Here is an 18,551-nt window from a genome sequence, read left to right on the forward strand (position 1 = left end):
TATATGTGTCCAGGGTGTACATGTGTTAAGGGTGTACATGTGTTCAGGATGTACATGCGATCAGGGTGGATATGTGTTCAGGGAATATATGTGTTAAGAATGTATATGTGTTCAGGGTGGATATGTGTTCAGGATGTATATGTGTTAAGGGTGTATATGTGTTCAGGGTGTATATGTGTTCAGGATGTATATGTGATCAGGGTGTATCTGTGACCAGGGTGTGTATGTGATCAGGGTGTATATGTGTTAAGGGTGTATATGTGTTCAGGGTGTATATGTGTTCAGGATGTATATGTGATCAGGGTGTATCTGTGACCAGGGTGTATATGTGTTAAGGGTGTATATGTGTTCAGGGTGTATATGTGTTCAGGATGTATATGTGATCAGGGTGTATCTGTGACCAGGGTGTATATATGTTCAGGGTGTACATGTGTTTAAGGTGTAAATGTTTTTAGGGTGTATATGTGTTCAGGGTGTACATGTGTTAAGGGGGTACATGTGTTCAGGATGTACAGGCGATCAAGGTGGATATGTGTTCAGGGTGTATATGTGTTCAGGATGTATATTTGTTCAGGATGTATATGTGATCAGGGTATATTTATGTTCAGAGTGTATATGTGTTAAGGGTGTGCATGTGTTAAGGGTGTATATGTGTTCAGGGTGTGTATGTGATCAGGGTGTATATGTGTTAAGGATGTATATGTGTTAAGGGTGTATATGTGTTCAGGGTGTATATGTGTTCAGGATGTATATGTGATCAGGGTGTATCTGTGACCAGGGTGTGTATGTGATCAGGGTGTATATGTGTTCAGGGTGTATATGTGTTCAGGGTGTATATGTGTTCAGGATGTATATGTGATCAGGGTGTATCTGTGACCAGGGTGTATATGTGTTCAGGATGTATATGTGATCAGGGTGTATATGTGTTCAGGATGTATATGTGATCAGGGTGTATATGTGTTCAGGGTGTATCTGTGACCAGGGTGTATATGTGTTCAGGATGTATATGTGATCAGGGTGTATATGTGTTCAGGGTGTGTATGTGATCAGGGTGTATATGTGTTAAGGGTGTATATGTGTTCAGGGTGTATATGTGTTCAGGATGTATATGTGTTAAGGGTGTATATGTGTTCAGGGTGTATATGTGTTCAGGATGTATATGTGATCAGGGTGTATCTGTGACCAGGGTGTGTATGTGATCAGGGTGTATATGTGTTAAGGGTGTATATGTGTTCAGGGTGTATATGTGTTCAGGATGTATATGTGATCAGGGTGTATCTGTGACCAGGGTGTATATGTGTTCAGGATATATATGTGATCCGGGTGTATATGTGTTCAGGATGTATATGTGATCAGGGTGTATATGTGTTAAGGGTGTATCTGTGACCAGGGTGTATATGTGTTCAGGATGTATATGTGATCAGGGTGTATATGTGATCAGGGTGTATATGTGTTCAGGTTGTATATGTGATCAGGGTGTACATGTGTTCAGAGTGTATATGTGTCCAGGGTGTACATGTGTTAAGGGTGTACATGTTTTCAGGATGTACATGCGATCAGGGTGGATATGTGTTCAGGGAATATATGTGAAGAATGTATATGTGTTCAGGGTGGATATGTGATCATGGTGTATATGTGTTCAGGATGTATATGTCTCCAGGGTCTATGTGTTTAGAGTGTATATGTGTTCAGGGTGTATATGTGATCAGGGTGGATATTTGTTCAGAAAGTATATGTGTTCAGGGTGTATATGTGTTCAGGGTTTGCATGTGTTAAGGGTGTATATGTGTTAAGGGTGTACATGTGTTCAGGGTGTATATGTGTTCAGGGTGTATATGTGTTCAGTTTGTATATTTGTTCAGGGTATACATGTGTTCAGGGTATACATGTGTTCAGGGTGTACATGTGTTCAGGGTGTACATGTGTTCAGGGTATATATGTGTTCAGAGTGTATATGTGCTCAGGGTGTACATGTGTTCAGGGTGTATATGTGTTCAGGGTGTACATGTGTTCAGTGTGTATATTTGTTCAGGGTATACATGTGTTCAGGGTGTACATGTGTTCAGGGTGTATATGTGTTCAGGGTGTACATGTGTTCAGGGTATATATGTGTTGAGGGTGTACATGTGTTTAGGGTGTACATGTGTTCAGGGTGTATATGTGTTCAGGGTGTACATGTGTTCAGGATGTATATGTGTTCAGGGTGTATATGTGTTCAGGATGTATATGTGATCAGGGTGTATATATGTTCAGGATGTATATGTGTTGAGGGTGTATATGTGTTTAGAGTGTATATGTGTTCAGGGTGTATATGTGTTAAGGGTGTACATGTGTTCAGGATGTATATGCGATCAGGGTGGATATGTGTTCAGGGTGCATATGTGTTCAGGCAGTATATGTGTTCAGGTAAGATATTTGTTCAGGGTGGATATGTTTTCAGGCAGTATATGTGTTCCGGGTGAATGTGTTCAGGGTGTATATGTGTTCAGGGAATATATGTGTGATCCAGTGATCCCAACAGAAACATGTTTATCCCTTTCGTATAAACATATTCAGACATGAAAAGTAGTTGCAAGTACAGTTTGTTGTACTTGATGTATTAACGCACAGATTGTCCCGTCCCTTCCTTGTTACGCTGTAACATACACGAGTACCTCGTGTGTGTGTCGACTAAACTATCTCCGACATGCTTCGCCTAATGCTTTCCTCCCCAGATCAAGCTCACATGCTGTTATAATGCTGAAATGCCTTTAGAAGGGATGTTGAACACAGCTTACTAACTGTCATGGAGCTGTGCTCCAATGATCAGGGGTGTCATTAAACAAGAATAAAGTAATAAGGAAAACGTGGTAATAGGTTCACAGGTTTATTATTATCAGCTAATTGTATCAATAGATGACCAAAATCCCAAGCTGTACTGGCAATGATTGCTGAATAAATAAATCAGAGCAAAAACACAAGCGGCATAGGTAAGCAACTGTACTTTAGTAATAGGTAAGCAACTGTACTTTAGTAATATGTTGAGAGTAGCTAAAATAAGGCTTTGACAAGATACAGACAAGATGCATAGACAGCCAATTAGGTCGAGTGCGACCAATTATCACTTAATAATAATAATAAAGTCCATTTCTTCAGCGCCATTTCCGTCTACGTAGTCGCTCATAGCGCCTCACACAGGGTCATAGACACATCTAAAGAGATAAGTCTTTAGTTTTGTCTTGAAAGTGTCCAGAGTTGGAGATTGCCTAATTTCCACTGGAAGGGAATTCCAGAGCACAGATGCAGAGTGAGCAAAAGTTCTGTTGCCGAATGCTTTGAGTGAGACCATAGGGACATTAAACTGGAGTTTATGTGCTGATCTGAGATCACGTGCTGGCTGGTGTAGGGTAAGAAGTTCACTCAGATAGGAAGGTGCTGTACTATAGTAGCACTGGTATGCAATGCACACGACTTTGTATTCAATCCTAGATCTTATTGGAAGCCAGTGTAATGATCTTAATAAAGGAGTGCACACGTTGCAATTTGCTACATAGATCCTGTTTGATATTAATAAGCAGACTGTTAGCATAGTCCAACCTGGATAGGATAAGTGATCTCATGAGCTGATGTGCCGCATCGATGTCAACATGGGTCTTATCTGACTGATATTTCGAATGTGGAAGTACCAACTTTTGCAGATATTGTTTACTTGACAATCCATGGTCAGGTTTTGGTCAATGATGACTCCGAGGTCTTTGACAGTCAAAGAAAAGGGGATATCAACTCCATCAACAGTCAAGAATGTGATTCGGATATTGATGCAACAGATCGGCTATTCCCAGTGAGTATGACCTCGGTCTTATCAGGGTTGAGCTTCAGACAATTCTGTGTCATCCATGTCTGGATCGCAGATGTGCACATTCGCAATACTGCTATCACCTGTGCTGAGTCACCAGGAGCGAAGACTTGAGGAGGCAAAAATGATGCTAAATACCATGAAAATATATGTAACCACATGGAAATTTCGCTACAGTGCAAAATTAAGGTGACAAAAGGATTTTCAACATATGAATAGGGCAGCAAACATAAAGGCGATATCATACATCAGGTCAATACATGGTGATAGTGTGCCATTAAATCACAAGAGAATGACACAGTCGGGTCACTAATTCTCTGACACAGAATGCAATGACAAAGTACGACGACGACCGCCGGACTTTTTGCCGAGCGGTATCGGAAATAAGGCGGGGAAGCTGTGTGGCCACTAGACCGTGACAAGGTTAGGTTTACGACCAGGTGACACTAACTGATGCTTCATGTTTTAAAATGTATATCACAAACAAAACCCGCTGATCATTATTTGGGAATTGCCTTTGTTTTACATTGAATGTAACATTACAAGCACTGAGAGACTCGTAAACGTTTTCATGTCTTTATAATTACAATATTGCAGTTCACATCAATGTCAGTTTAATTAAGCGTCCTGCAGCTTTCGGGGATTTTATTTGTGACTTCAGACCACAATCTAATTTTATCCGCCGTTCTCCGAAGTCTAATCCTTCATTCTCTGGTCTGATGAAAGTGTCTCGATCAATCCATGATGTTTGACGGTCCCAAAAATCAACATAACCGTTTCAGTTAATATCGAGACTCGGCTCTCAGCCAGCCTGTGTTGGCGTTGTACTCCCCTCTGAGTTTTCTGCAGTGGTAAGGAGAAGACATCTTGTTAATAACACAAAGTTCTCTTTCATCTCATGTCAAATAAATCCTTTAATTTTTAACATTGAAACGTATATTTGGAGTCGATTTGTTGGGACACATACGCCCCCCCCTCTCAGTCATTTCAATAAACGTTTATACAAAGCTCTCTTTCATCTTATGGAAATCTCTCAACTTTTATGACACACAAATAGTGCTCTGGGCCTAGTGTGTGGACCGAGACATTAAAACTGCACCCGCTTTGCTGCACATTTGTTAAATGTTTTTCTCTATTTATAAGCGGCGGGATCATTGCAGTTGTACACATCAGACGTTATTCAAAATTAACCCAAAACAATTCACCAAAAGCATTAACATTTTTACTTTCAACAAAAGCAGTAGATTCGCTATCGTATCACTTGACATTCTGGCCCATCACTTGATTGTGTAGTTTGTTTGCAGACCGCCGTCGCATGACAGGATTATTGCTGTGTTACTTTTTCATGCAAATTGTGTGAGTGGCTACCGGTAGGGCATGAAATGGTTAACCTTCACTGATTCTTATTTAATGTTCCCCGCTACTTTGCCTTTTGTGTGACAAGAGGAACGGCTTCTACTTTCCCATAGTCAACTTTCCCTTTATGTCGAGCAATATTCCAGCAACGTCAGCCTTGGTGTCTACATTTCACAGCTTTTGATCTATAAAATCGAGCATGCTCTTTCCACCAAAATTTCAAAGAGCCTCATACGACTCTTGCTAAAATAAATTGTTTGTTCAAGGTTACAACATTCAAGGCCTCAGTAGAACTTTATTATTTAATTTAATTTAATTTAATTTAATTTAATTTAATTTAATTTAATTTAATTTAATTTAATTTTTATTTTTTATTTTTTTATTTATTTATTTTTTTTGGGGGGGGGGGGGGGTAGACGAGTGGAGGACATACCACATTTGACGCAGATGTGACAACATTTATTTCCGAGGTAATTCCTATTTTGACTTGTACCATATGTTCCTGTGTTTGTTCAGGTGAATAAGTGACTTGCCTTTGCATGTGTTTGTGACGGATACCACCAGTGGGACAGACTACGCTCGCCTTTCGCGAACACCTGGTATAATCACTATTTGAAGGTCATTCCTTAACACATGTTCATGACACTGTCGGAATCGTACAATCGACAATCGAATAGCTCAGGGATGTAAGACGCAGAAAGGGCACAAAGATCTCCAACACAGGTTTCCTGTTACTGATCATGCTTGAAATGACCCGTTACTATCTATACGACAGGTCCGCTTACCCCATTTCAATTACTCTAAAATTCTTCTTGTCACAAAATAGTTCGTTTGCTTGTTAGCGATGACACGTGACCACAATCCATTTGCCTAACCGGGGACCGCATTCCTGACCAACTCGTGTGTTTCCGGGGAAAAGCGACTCGTGTCCCTCTCTTGGCCACTTTTGCGACTTGGTTCTGTTAAAAGAATTGTCAACTCGGTGCATAATGATTCATGTATATTTCCCCCATATATCATATATATTCCAGATGCTATCATGACACACAGGAACACATCTGGACTGACAGTATTGAGTATGATTGAACATATCAAACTGTATTTGGAGTATATTTTTAGATGGAAGACATATGTCAAATCAAAATGTTTTCCTGAGGCATTCTATGACTGAAGTACTTGGAGTCATGCGCGCATTCTTACTGGTTTGTCGTATTTTCGCACATAACATTTATCGATAGCGGGACTAGTCTTCTAGCAGGTTACAGAAAGGGACGAGTCGTGACGAATGCGGGTACCGTTAGTGTTTAAGTCCCGGACGTCATTGGACTGTCTACGAAACCACGCGAATCCAGTAACCTCCCATCACAACATGGGCGGAAGAATTCGCATTAACTGAGTTGACAGACGTTATATAATTGCAGAAAATGGAAATCTATCACTGTGGATCATTTGAAAATTCAGTGTTTTTCTAACCAATAATATTTTCACAAGGTAAGATTTTCGTTCTATGGGAGGGCGCGTCTCAAGTGACACGAGATCAGGGAACAACGCACGACAACCTTGTCAGCAATGAACCCATAATTGAGAGCGAAACTTTGTTGATTCGGGTCCTAGTAAAATTGATAGGATTCACATGTATAAATCATGCATGCGTAGCAGCGTTCCTTCTTATGCATACAACCGCTCCTCACGGTAGTCGCTTGGAAGGATGGGTCTCTCTAAAGCTAAAGCTATACCTAGATTCATCCCCTCACCATCCACCCCCTGAAATCGCTCATAACTCAATGTTGTACAGAGCTACCCTATTCAACGCCAAACGTTTGGTTTTGATGTCTTGTTGAATACTGAATACACATGTCATAAAATTGAAAAAGTGCACCACACTACCCTTTTTAAATTTAGTTTAGTATATACACTCTTCTTTATAATCGTTGTTGCTACTGTTCCTACCGAGACTTTTAATATCTGTATTACAATCAATAAGTATAGCCGTGCTCAGGCAAGTGTGTAAACGCAGTGACACACCCGAAATGCTTGTATGTGAACTACTTAGACAGTCAGTCAGTTTGGTTTAACGCTTCGCTGAACAGTATTTCTATAATATCAGCGTGAGTCAACTTTATGTGGAAGGAAAGACCGATGTGAGTGATAAGACTAGAAACGTAATCGAAGCGAATCTGGATTCAAACCTGCGACCACAGGTTTCTGGAACCGCCGAACTGTAATGTCGACGCATTTCTACATGACTGGGACCATCCTTCCCCAACTTACAAACTCAACTTGCTGAAGATAACTGCTACTTTAAACAAGGAATACGTTCATAAGGTCTAGCCTCCTAGTGTAAGACACGCTCATCACATTGTCAACTATTTGCTCTCAGACGAATACGTTTACATGCCTGGCTTCTACGCATAGTAATTCATGTGCATATATCCTTAACATGATGCATGTGCCTTACAAGCCATATTGATGGCACCTAGTGAGAAAAATGCATTACAAATTGGATTATCCTTGAGAGAAACCCAGTGTTGTAGACAGTGAGGTCGGCTAAATGTCAAGTCGTTGCTTTCCGACCCAATAGTTACGTTTAATGTCATAGTCTCCGTCTGGCAGCCCTGGCCTATAACATAACATGCTTCCAAACCGTGCTACCATCTGACATATTATGTTTCAGTTTTTTGTTGACGCGTCAGATAAAGCCTGGAGGGAGAGCCCCATGTTAGTTTGGTTTTTTTACCTCTGAAAGGCGCGAGGGTGAGAATTGTACTGACAAACCAAGGATGATTGTCAAGGCGAATAGATTTAAAATTAGTTTTGTATGGCAATGCGGATCCATCAATGACTAAACATCAACGTATATTCAGAGCTATTCAACACAAAAAGATATAATACCCCGTCATAACTTGCATACGCCTAAATATTTTATTCTGCCTCTGAATAATTCTTTCTTTCCAGTGTGCATAGTGTAACTGGATGTTGAAATATTATGGAGTGGTGTTTAAACCCGTGTCACTATTGCGAATCAAATATTGTTTCAAACAAAACAAACAAACGTTATCATGATCATGGCAGTTGAGCAGGTTTCGCTACAAAGCCAGGAGTTGGACGACATTTGATTTGAATATCACTGTATGTACAAGGGAGGGTCATTGGGCGAACAACATGGAGATTTCAATGAACGACGAAGCATATCTCATAAGCTAAACTTACAAATGTTTACTAAACTACCGTGATATTTAGATAAATAGTGTGTGTTTCCGTTTGGTAATCATCATTTATATGAAAATTTAATCAAAATTGTATTATTCGAGCTTTTGGCGAAAATATTATATATTTTATTCCTTATATAGATTCCGATTCCGATTCCATTTATTCAGAATTCCAGGCCTTTTGGCCCATAGTACATTACATAGATTTATAACCAATAAGTACATCTTATTAACTCCGTTGATACAAAGAACTTTGTACAAACATTTTGACAATTTGAGCTGTTTTGTGAATATGAAGATATCACGGGTAATAAAATATTACATAACTTGCATCTTCTTTCACAAAACAGGTTTTACAGACACCTGGGTGTTATATTGTCGTCATCGGGCAAGTGGTCATGTCACATTGATTCAAACATTGTTATTAAAACGGCATCAAAGATGATTCATTCAATGAGAAAGCTTAAGTATATGCTCTGTCGTAGTGTGTTGAATAAGATTTATGTAATGTTTATTAGACCACATTTTGAATATGCATGTGAAGTTTGGGACGGTTGTACCAAGGAGCAGAGTGACAGATTAGAAAAACTCCAACTGGAAGCAGCAAGGATTGTACCTGGTTTACCAACCTATATTTCCGTCCAAAATTTATATTTCGAAACTTCCTGGGAGCCCCTATCAGAGCGCAGGAGAAAAGTTAACGCAAATTGTGTTTATTCTAAAAAATGTATAACAATATGACACCTTCATACCTTAAAGATCTTGTACCTCACTCTGTCGGGACAAACGTAACATACAACCTTAGAAGCGCTCACAATATAACTATGCCTCTATTACGTACTAAGTTATCTGAATCTTCGTTTATACCATCTGCGATCAAATTGTGGAATACATTACCTATTCAGCAAAGGTATATTGAAACATTCCCTCGATTTAAATCCAGTTTAAGAACAGATAGTCCTACAGTTCCATCATATTTCTCATATGGTTTAAGGAAAATTAACATAATGCATACAAAACTAAGATATGATGACAGTGAATTAAAAATGACTTATTCAGAAAAGGTTTAAACGAGGATCCAAAATGCCGATATGGCAGCCCATGTGAAAATTCATATAATTATTTCAATGAATGTCCTTTATTTAAATCAGCTAGAAACGAATTGATACACTCACTATTGTTAATTGTGAAAGATACTTGTGATGTAAATATTGACCTGATGCTAGTTTACCTAATCATCTGAACGAAAGCATTTTTAGGAATGTACATACATATATAAAGAAAACAAAAAGGTTTGAGTGAGCAGTGTGAATGTACATACGTTTCTCTATCTCTTTCCTTTCCTTTCTGTCATTTGTTTTATTAACTGTTAATAAGCATACATGTAAATCTATGGGAGAGGGCGTTCTAAGTTGTGATAACTTGTGCACAATCCTTTTCATGAGAATAAAATATGTTTAAACTAAAACAGGTTTTACACATGACATCAGGATCATAATTATAATTCTGTATTGTATACCAATAGAATTCATATATGATATAAAACTTAACTAAGCTTTTTATAACATACAGAGCTAATATTTGTCAAATATAGTTCACATTCAAATATCAAGTTACATAAAGAGTAGAATTCAAGAGATTTACGGTCAGACATTAAGGCATGCTAATCTTGTTTTGCAGAATCTACAATACTTTACCGAAATGACTAAACAAACATATTATTATTTCCTATTTCTTGCTAGGACCAAATATTACCAAATATTACCAAATATTACCAAATCCATATTGGCATAGAAGATTTCTAAGATGAGTGGTCCATTTCGGACGGCCTAAATCATTTGTACTTTTTAAGATTATGTAACTCTGGTGACTATATCTATCATTGAATAGGGGACCATGTGTGAAGCCCATTTCTGGTGTCCCCCGCCTCGATATTGCTTGAATATTGCTAAAAGCGGCGTAAAACAATACTCACTCACTCACTTTATCATTGGACATATATAAACATTCTTCGGACCAAGAATTTTATACAATTCACATAATATTAAACACAAAGTGGAAGTCTACCACAATCTCTATATGTAACAGGATTAAGTGTACTATAACAAGTATGAAAAATAAATTCACAATTTTTTTCTACACTTTCTCTCACTTTAAATCTCACTGCCAATATAGGTACAAAAACACACGAGGATAATCACACTTATTATGTTGTTGTTTGTTTGTTTGTGTGTTTGTTTGTTTGTTGTTTTCGCCGCGCTCAGCAATATTCCAACTATATGACGGCGGCACTTAAACTAATTGAGGTTTACGGAATACTTTAATTCGCAACATACTATCATGAAACAGTTCAGGAATACATTGCCTCCGTGAACGGCCCCAGTTTGTACAGTCTGCTAAATGATTTGGAGCCATGTTTGTTTACGTAAACACTCACACATCGAGAAATCCTCTCCAAACTTACAATAGCGTATAGGTGTACAACGTAGAGGTGTCGTATCGGGGTATGGATTTTATGCGAAATAGTTCCTGCTAGGTGACGTCATTTCAGCATTTACCAGATCTTCATTACCCAGTTAATCAGATTGGCATACAATCCGTCATATTATGAAACAGTTTATCATTAAACTGCTAACGTCAAATATATAAAACATCAACGGCAGAGAAAAACTCCATTATCTGATGAAACAGATTCCACTTGGCGTAAGGCAAAATAGAGTGAAATTATATGTAGGATTACTGAACATCAGCGATGACACCAGGTGTTCGTTAAAAGGGAACGCATGCCCTTCCCTACAGGTAGCACAATTCGCATAACAAGCAAGCGAACACTGGTTTTGTCGCTTGTCTTTCTAATAACATGTGGCACGGGTGGCACGGGTGCCCCAGTCGTCTAAGGCGATTCGCTTAGCAGAGTTGCGTCCCTTGGGCACGCCATGATTGTGAGTTCGAATCCCGGTTCGCTCCGATTATGTTTCTGGGTTTGTCAGCACCATACCCTTGCTCGTGGGTTTCAGCGAATTGGTAAACGTCTGAGACCTGCATCACTTCGGGCTTTCCTCCCTCATTAAGCTAACACGCTATGATATAACTGGAATACTGTTAAAAGCCGCGTTAAACCCAACTCACTCACTAATAACATGTACAGTCTTGCCCATCAATTTACGGTTTCTTCATTAGGTTTCTAGGGCAGAAGCTTAAGTACTGCTGTGCTCGTCAGGCAACAAAGAAACACTTATATTTTATGCAAATTGTGTGAGTGGCCGGTGCTACCATGTTTTCGTGAACACCTGTATTTTCTGTGATTCATTCATATAAGTTTCACCTCTATTTTGCCTTTCACCTCTATTTTGCCTTTAACACCCGATGAATTCCATTTTCGGCGGGTACTCGGCTGATTATCCACCATATGAAATTATCATTGTATGTATGTATGTATGTATGTATGTATGTATGTATGTATGTATGTATGTATGTATGTGAGTGAGTTGGGTTTAACGCCGCTTTTAACAGTATTCCAGTTACATCACAGCGTGTCACCTTAATGTGGGAGGAAAGCCCGAAGTGATGCAGGTCTCAGACGTTTACCACTTCGGTGAAACCCACGAGCACGGGTATGGTGCTGACAAACCTAGAAACATAATCGGGGCGAACCGGGATTCGAACCCACAATCATAGGTTTCTGGCGTGTCCAAGGGACGCAACTCTGCACATCTAATCGCGGCGCCTTAGACGACTGGGCCACCCGTGTATGTATGTATGTATGTATGTATGTATGTATGTATGTATGTATGTATGTATGTATGTATGTATGTATGTATGTATAGTTAGTGTGCAGGATATATGTACAGTGCAGAAATAGTATTCATATGGTACTTTTTTTTGGCGTTTTTTATGAAAGTAGTTGTCGAACGATGTGAAAGAGGCACATTTTGTTTTAAGTAATGTGCGTCAGCTGGAGAGCTTAATTACTGAACTGGGATATTTTCATTAAATATTATTGTCTCACTTCAAAATCAAGATGGATACCAAAGTTAATACAGAGGAAACACAACTAAGACAATTTGTATTGTAAACATCATGTATTGAATACATGCAACACGGAAGTCCCGTTGAAGTAGCTTGTGATATACATGTTTTATTACATAAATTAAATATTAACATCTTTTAGTTTCTGCTCTAAATATATGGCTATATTAAAACAGTTCAGATAGATTTTTGTTACCACATGGAATTGTTGCGAAATTAGCTTCATCACCTATGATCATAATGTTGCTCAAAATAGGGTGTCATATTAAAGTATACTTTTATTACATTAGAGGAAATAGTGAAAAGCATGTTCGCATGATGAACCGCATGAGCAAGAAATAGTGTCCGACAAATTAACTCTTAAAAAATCATCTTTCAGATTGCTACAGCTATATCTAATTCTTGTGTGTATAATATCAACTGCACGTTTTCCATAACTGAAAAAGTATGCAAATCTATAGACTAACATTTACTCTCTGAAATCTTATATTACACAATATCCTTCTTGACTCTAAAAATATAAAAAAAATCCCTATGCTGATTTCAGAGACTGTGGAATAGAGCTGGCTTGAGCTGGCTAGACTTGCATTTGTATGCATTTCTAGATTATTTTTTTAATAAAATAAATATATATATCGGTCATGGTGCAGGACCGGAAAATCTAGTGAACATTTGGATAACTTCTTGTTATAAATTCAGCTGTAGAAGTACTAGTTTTAACACTTTCATTTTGTGAATTCCATTATTTTAATGAATCTATATATGACTTTTGAAAGATAGTTTTTCTGGCAACAGGAATAGTTATGTTATGTATGTTTCGTAGGTTATAATTTGATGCGAACTAACGAACTACGGTTATAACGAACTAAAATAAGTAGTCCCTTTGAGTTCGTTATAACCGTAGTTTAGTGTATTATATATATATTTAAGTAAGCAGTAATTGAAATATGTGCAGTCCATTTTGTATCTTGATATAAAGTGACACTAAGTGTTTATGGGTTTCTACACTTTCAATGTCTATGTTTCCATAAGAAAAATGTCGGGTAGCCCCGTACCTGTTGAGACGAAAAAGCTGATATTTTGTTTGAAAGGGATTAACATATACAAACCATCTGCTTGCTCACTCATTCAGAGAGGGCAACATTGATTAAGTTATTCTTCGATTAGAGACATGTCAGTAGATAAAGTTCCTATATATGTATCATCGACGAATAATCTAGTAAAGTGTTGAAGCTAGTCAGTTATATCATTTACGTAAACTATACATAGGAAAGGCCTACAGTACGAATAAACCTCGTTCCATTGTTAAATCCATCTTGTCTAAAGCGTCTGTCATTACACTAAGTATAACACTTTTCTTTTTTAATTAATGTTTAATTCCGCTTTATTCTGTTATTGTTAATGATCTGTTTGTTGTCATTCGAATTCTGTTTTTATGTTTGTTTTCTTTTTAATGCCCTTGTTACATATTTGTAATCTTTTGTGCTTAGGTGTAACATGAATTGCTTTATGGAACAATAGAGTATTTTCTAAACACGTTTTGTCGATGTATGCATCTTCAAATGCCTGCTTGTTAAATCAAATGTTTTCAAGGTAATATAAACCCTATCAAATATTATTCTCCAGCTCAGTTTTGTCAGCGCGACATCAGTGACTACTAACTGTATAGTCATGTATATTCATGTTTTTGGCCTGTTGTATTGTGGTCTGGAAATAGTAACGAACCTAAATAAACAAAACAATGTCTTCCCTTATCTCTTTCAATTATCTATATAACAGTCACACTTCGACGGAGCAATAAATTAACTTGTGAACGTTTGTTATCTGAAATGACTTGCAGAAATCTTTATAATTACGTCATAAGTGAATTTTTGCGCGGCCGTATTTATTTCGTTATTCGAAATTAATTGGGCCTTTATCGAAACAAAAAATAACACATTATCAATCCAGCCTATGGGATGATGTTTAAGAAGAGATGCTGTAGAATGTACATGCTGTAGTATAGTGTTAGACAGTACAAAACCATCGTTGCGTTATGCGTAGACGAGTGTGACCAGCGTGTATAATGTTCGTGCACTTGATATGGGCGGCATGCTTCAAAAGAAGTGGATAAATGCAATCTTGCGCGAACACTTCCAATCATGAATTCATAATTCATACTTAGAGGTTGTGATATCAGTCATCATACAAAAATATGCACAAACAAATTGCTTACGAATTTATTACATATTGCAAAACTCACACCCAGCTATTTATTGTCAGGTACTTTTAAGCACCATTGAGTGTCTTAGCTTGTGGTTTAAGCCGAGTGGTTTAAGTGCCCGATCGTCAAGCCGAGGGCTTGATTTCCCAAATGGGTACAATCTGTGAAGCCCTTTCTGGTGTCTCCGGCCGCGATATTGCTGAAATATTGCCACAACTTAGGTTAACTTAGGTTAATGGTGAAGTATTTGACAGCGGAGGTTGGCGTTAGAACAGTAGATGCACAGTTCATAATGAGTCGAATATCTTTATGGAATAGTTGTTTGATATCGGATTACAAATAGTGAAGTGTAGGTAATTCACAATCCATGGTTCTAGAAGTGTATCCCAAGCTTCCATATTATAATTATGTTTGAATTCATGAAATACGCTAAACCATCTAACTTTTGGAAATTACTAAATTCTGATTGGTCAATCAGAGGTTTCAAATCACAATAAATACTTCAGACTGAAAGGGCGTTTGAATTAATGAATGAAGCTTATTATAAATCATCAAACAGATGTTAATTACATAGATATATATTGTAAATATTGTCACATGTCGGTAATAATAATTGTAAATGTCGGTAAGATAAATGTACGATTAAGTTAATCCATTTGTTTCATTGTTATTTTATGATGCGATTCCTTACAGAGTTAAACTTTTTGAATGAACAATGTTGTACGCCCAACCCTAGTCTGTCATGCAGACCCTGAAACAAATATATCCAATACAGCCCATGCATAATGTTTGGCAAGCCTAGATTACTGCAGTATGAAAATGAAGAAAGTCTCTGGGCTCCTTTGTATTAGATTTCATAATTATAATTTAACAACCGTTTTTCTTTAAAATATGCTCATATCAGAGACTAGATGTAAGTCTAGCCCAGCCCGACTCTGCTGGATTATAGTTATGTGGAGAATTGAAGAGGGAAATGTGTAATACCTTGGCTGTTCTGCATGTTGGTGTGACATTACAGTGGAGTAAATCATGGGGCTGGGGGATGTCGTTGAAGACGTGGCCGATAACACATCTCATGATTCTCAGGTCATTTATGAAAACATATTACAATTTAGTTGTAGTACTCACGAAGTTGTAACGTTTCGTCCAAAATGATTATACTCAAATGTGGTGATGCTCAGTTCAAGATGCAGTCATCACACACATCAACATGAAACTGCTTCGGCGGATGCGACTTATTGGCGGAGTTATTTAGGAGCAGAAACGATAAAGTCGTGGCGAGCCAACGCTTTAACCACTAGGCTACCCGACCGCCCCTTGCGAAACCTGAAAACGTTCACTTAATACCAATGCAATAAAACCGAGTATTAATTGCACTAAAAACGAGTGTGGGGGCGGTGGGGTTGCCTAGTGGTTAAAGCGTTCGCTCGTCACGCCGAAGACCCGGGTTCGATTCCCGACATGGGTACAATGTGTGAAGCCCATTTCTGGTGTCCCCCGCCGTGATATTGCTGGAATAGCGCTAAAAGTGGCTTAAAACCTTACTCACTCACTCACTCTACTGCCTGGATTTGTCCGCTCCAAAATGACGCCGATAAGTTCGCATGCACCGAAGCAGTTACTCGTACATGTTGATGAGTGTCATCATAAACGAATGGTAAGACAACTTTACTATTGTTTTCAAGGAATCTTACTCATGCTTGGGATAACCAACGCAATTATATATAAACACGCGCAAAACATCCGATTTCTCTTATATAGTAATACACCAGATAATTCCGGGTCAAAACTGATCCCCAGCAACCTACCCGATCGTGAAAGGCTTAATAATGAATCGGATGGTCGGAATGAACGACGGGGTGATTCCAATTCCAATTCCAATTCCAATTCCGATTATACCAATCATTGGATTGTCTGGTCCAGTCTCAACTATTTACAGACCGACGTCGCACAGCAGGGTGCGGCGTTACACAACAAGCAATCGCAATAACGGAAACAAGTGCATGCATTAAACCTCAATTTATTAAAGAGAAGGTTTCAGGTAAGGTGCATACAGTATTGACTAATAGCTCGCCGTGACGCCGACGGGGACTGAGCAGCTATTGTTTAAACCACACTCCACACGCCGACACCGGATCAAGCGGGCCGTGTGCTCAAACTTCAGAAACATGAGCTGACGTGGTGGTCCTTTAGGGCTAAAGGTGATAGTGTAATACCTCCTAATCCTTTTATCACAGACACATGTACTTTCGAAAAAATCGACAAATAGGGTCGCAAAGCACTTGCACGTTATTCGAGTAAGAATACTATTCTTTCTTCGTACGTTATCTACTCAAATAGTGTCATTTATTTTCATAACATAACGACTTAACACGTTTAGCGCTTCAAGTGCGTGAGTGAATACGCCGCCTTCAGCACTATTCCAGCAATATCACAGCTGGGGACACCTGACATGGGGTTCAGACAGTGTTCCTATTTTGGGAACACGGGTCTCTGGCGTGACGAGCGAACGCTTTAACCACTTGGTGTACGTTTAAGAGTAGTGTGAATACATTAATTCAGAAGAAAAACTGTATTTGATAATAAATACGCTTTATGGATGTGTATAAACTTCAATTCTCAGGCAGTATACAGTGAGAAAGTAACAGTAAGCACGTCTGTCGTGTATTGGGTGAGTGAGTTGTGTTTAACGACGCTTTTAACAGTATTCCAGACTGAGTTATATCAAGGCGTGTCAACTTAATGTAGGAGGAAAACCCGAAGTGATGCAGGTCTCAGACGTTTACAACTTCGGTGAAACCCACGAGCACGGGTATGGTGCTGACAAACCTAGAAACATAATCGGGGCGAACCGGGATTCGAACCCACAATCATAGGTTTCTGGCGTGCCACGACACGAAACGCAACACGACACAGCGAATTGCGACGTGTTGTGTACTGATTTTTAAAGCACCTAAATAAAAACAAAGTTTTAAAGTTTACTGACGTTAACTTGTGCTGAAGACAGAAATCCGATAGTGCCCCTGAAGATTGTTTTCTAAATAAATCACATTCACATTATTCTCTGTAATATGCACAGTTTATTGTAAACTATGTTTATAACGAACACGCTTATTACGAACTGATCGATATAACAAACTTAATTTCAGTCCCGGCCGTTTATTGTCTGTATTCTGTATATATGCTTATGACGAACTACGGCTATTACGAACTAAAATCAGTGGTCCCTTTGTGTTCGCTATAACCGTAGTTTACTGTATAGTGAGGGGCGGTGGGATAGCCTAGTGGTTAAAAGCGTTCGCTCGTCACGCCGACGACCCGGGTTCGATTCCCCACATGGGTACAATGTGTGAAGCCCATTTATGGGGTCTCCCGCCGCGATATTGCTGAAATATTGCCACAAGTGGCGTAAAACCATACTCACTCACTACTGTATAGTGAAATGTATTTAAACCGTCAGCCTGTAATCAAAGTTTAGCTTCACCCTCTCTTTATTTTCAGTAACGTAGAAGGGCGTCGTGTGAGGCGCCACGATATGCTGTGCAGGTGTGTGTCCATGAACCGTGTTTGTATTCGCTGGTCCACCCGTGAAGATCCGGGTAGGAATTGGTCTTCAGCAACCCATGCTTGTTGTAAGAGGCGTCTTACGGGATCGGGTGATTTGTTGATGCATGTCATCGATCCCAATTGCGTAGATTGATGATCTTGATGTCAATCACTGGATTGTCTGGCCAAGACTCGAACATTTTCAGACCGTCATCATACAGTTGGAATATTGCTGATTGAGGCGTTAAATATATGTCATAGGGACCGATTCGGGACAACCTTTTTCAGGAAGAAAAGTATAGAGGCGGTAGCCTAGTGCCGCAGACCCGGGTTCGATTCCCGAAATGGGTACAACGTGTGAAGCCCATTTCTT

The 18,551-nt window shown here is 38.8% G+C and overlaps 1 protein-coding gene across 1 annotated transcript in view; it reads left to right on the forward strand.

Moving 5' to 3' along the window:
* The first annotated feature begins 3,636 nt into the window (after positions 1 to 3,636).
* LOC139458294 (chitin synthase chs-2-like) overlaps positions 3,637 to 18,551 on the forward strand; it is an 82,210-nt gene continuing 67,295 nt past the window's right edge. Inside the window, exon 1 of the mRNA XM_071239713.1 lies at positions 3,637 to 3,820. The gene's annotated coding sequence lies outside the window, so the exon portion shown is untranslated. The remainder of the gene's footprint in view (positions 3,821 to 18,551) is intronic.

Source organism: Haliotis cracherodii, unplaced genomic scaffold (assembly GCF_022045235.1).
Source record: "Haliotis cracherodii isolate W230 unplaced genomic scaffold, xgHalCrac1.p SCAF_1, whole genome shotgun sequence".
Taxonomy (NCBI): Eukaryota; Metazoa; Mollusca; class Gastropoda; order Lepetellida; family Haliotidae; genus Haliotis; species Haliotis cracherodii.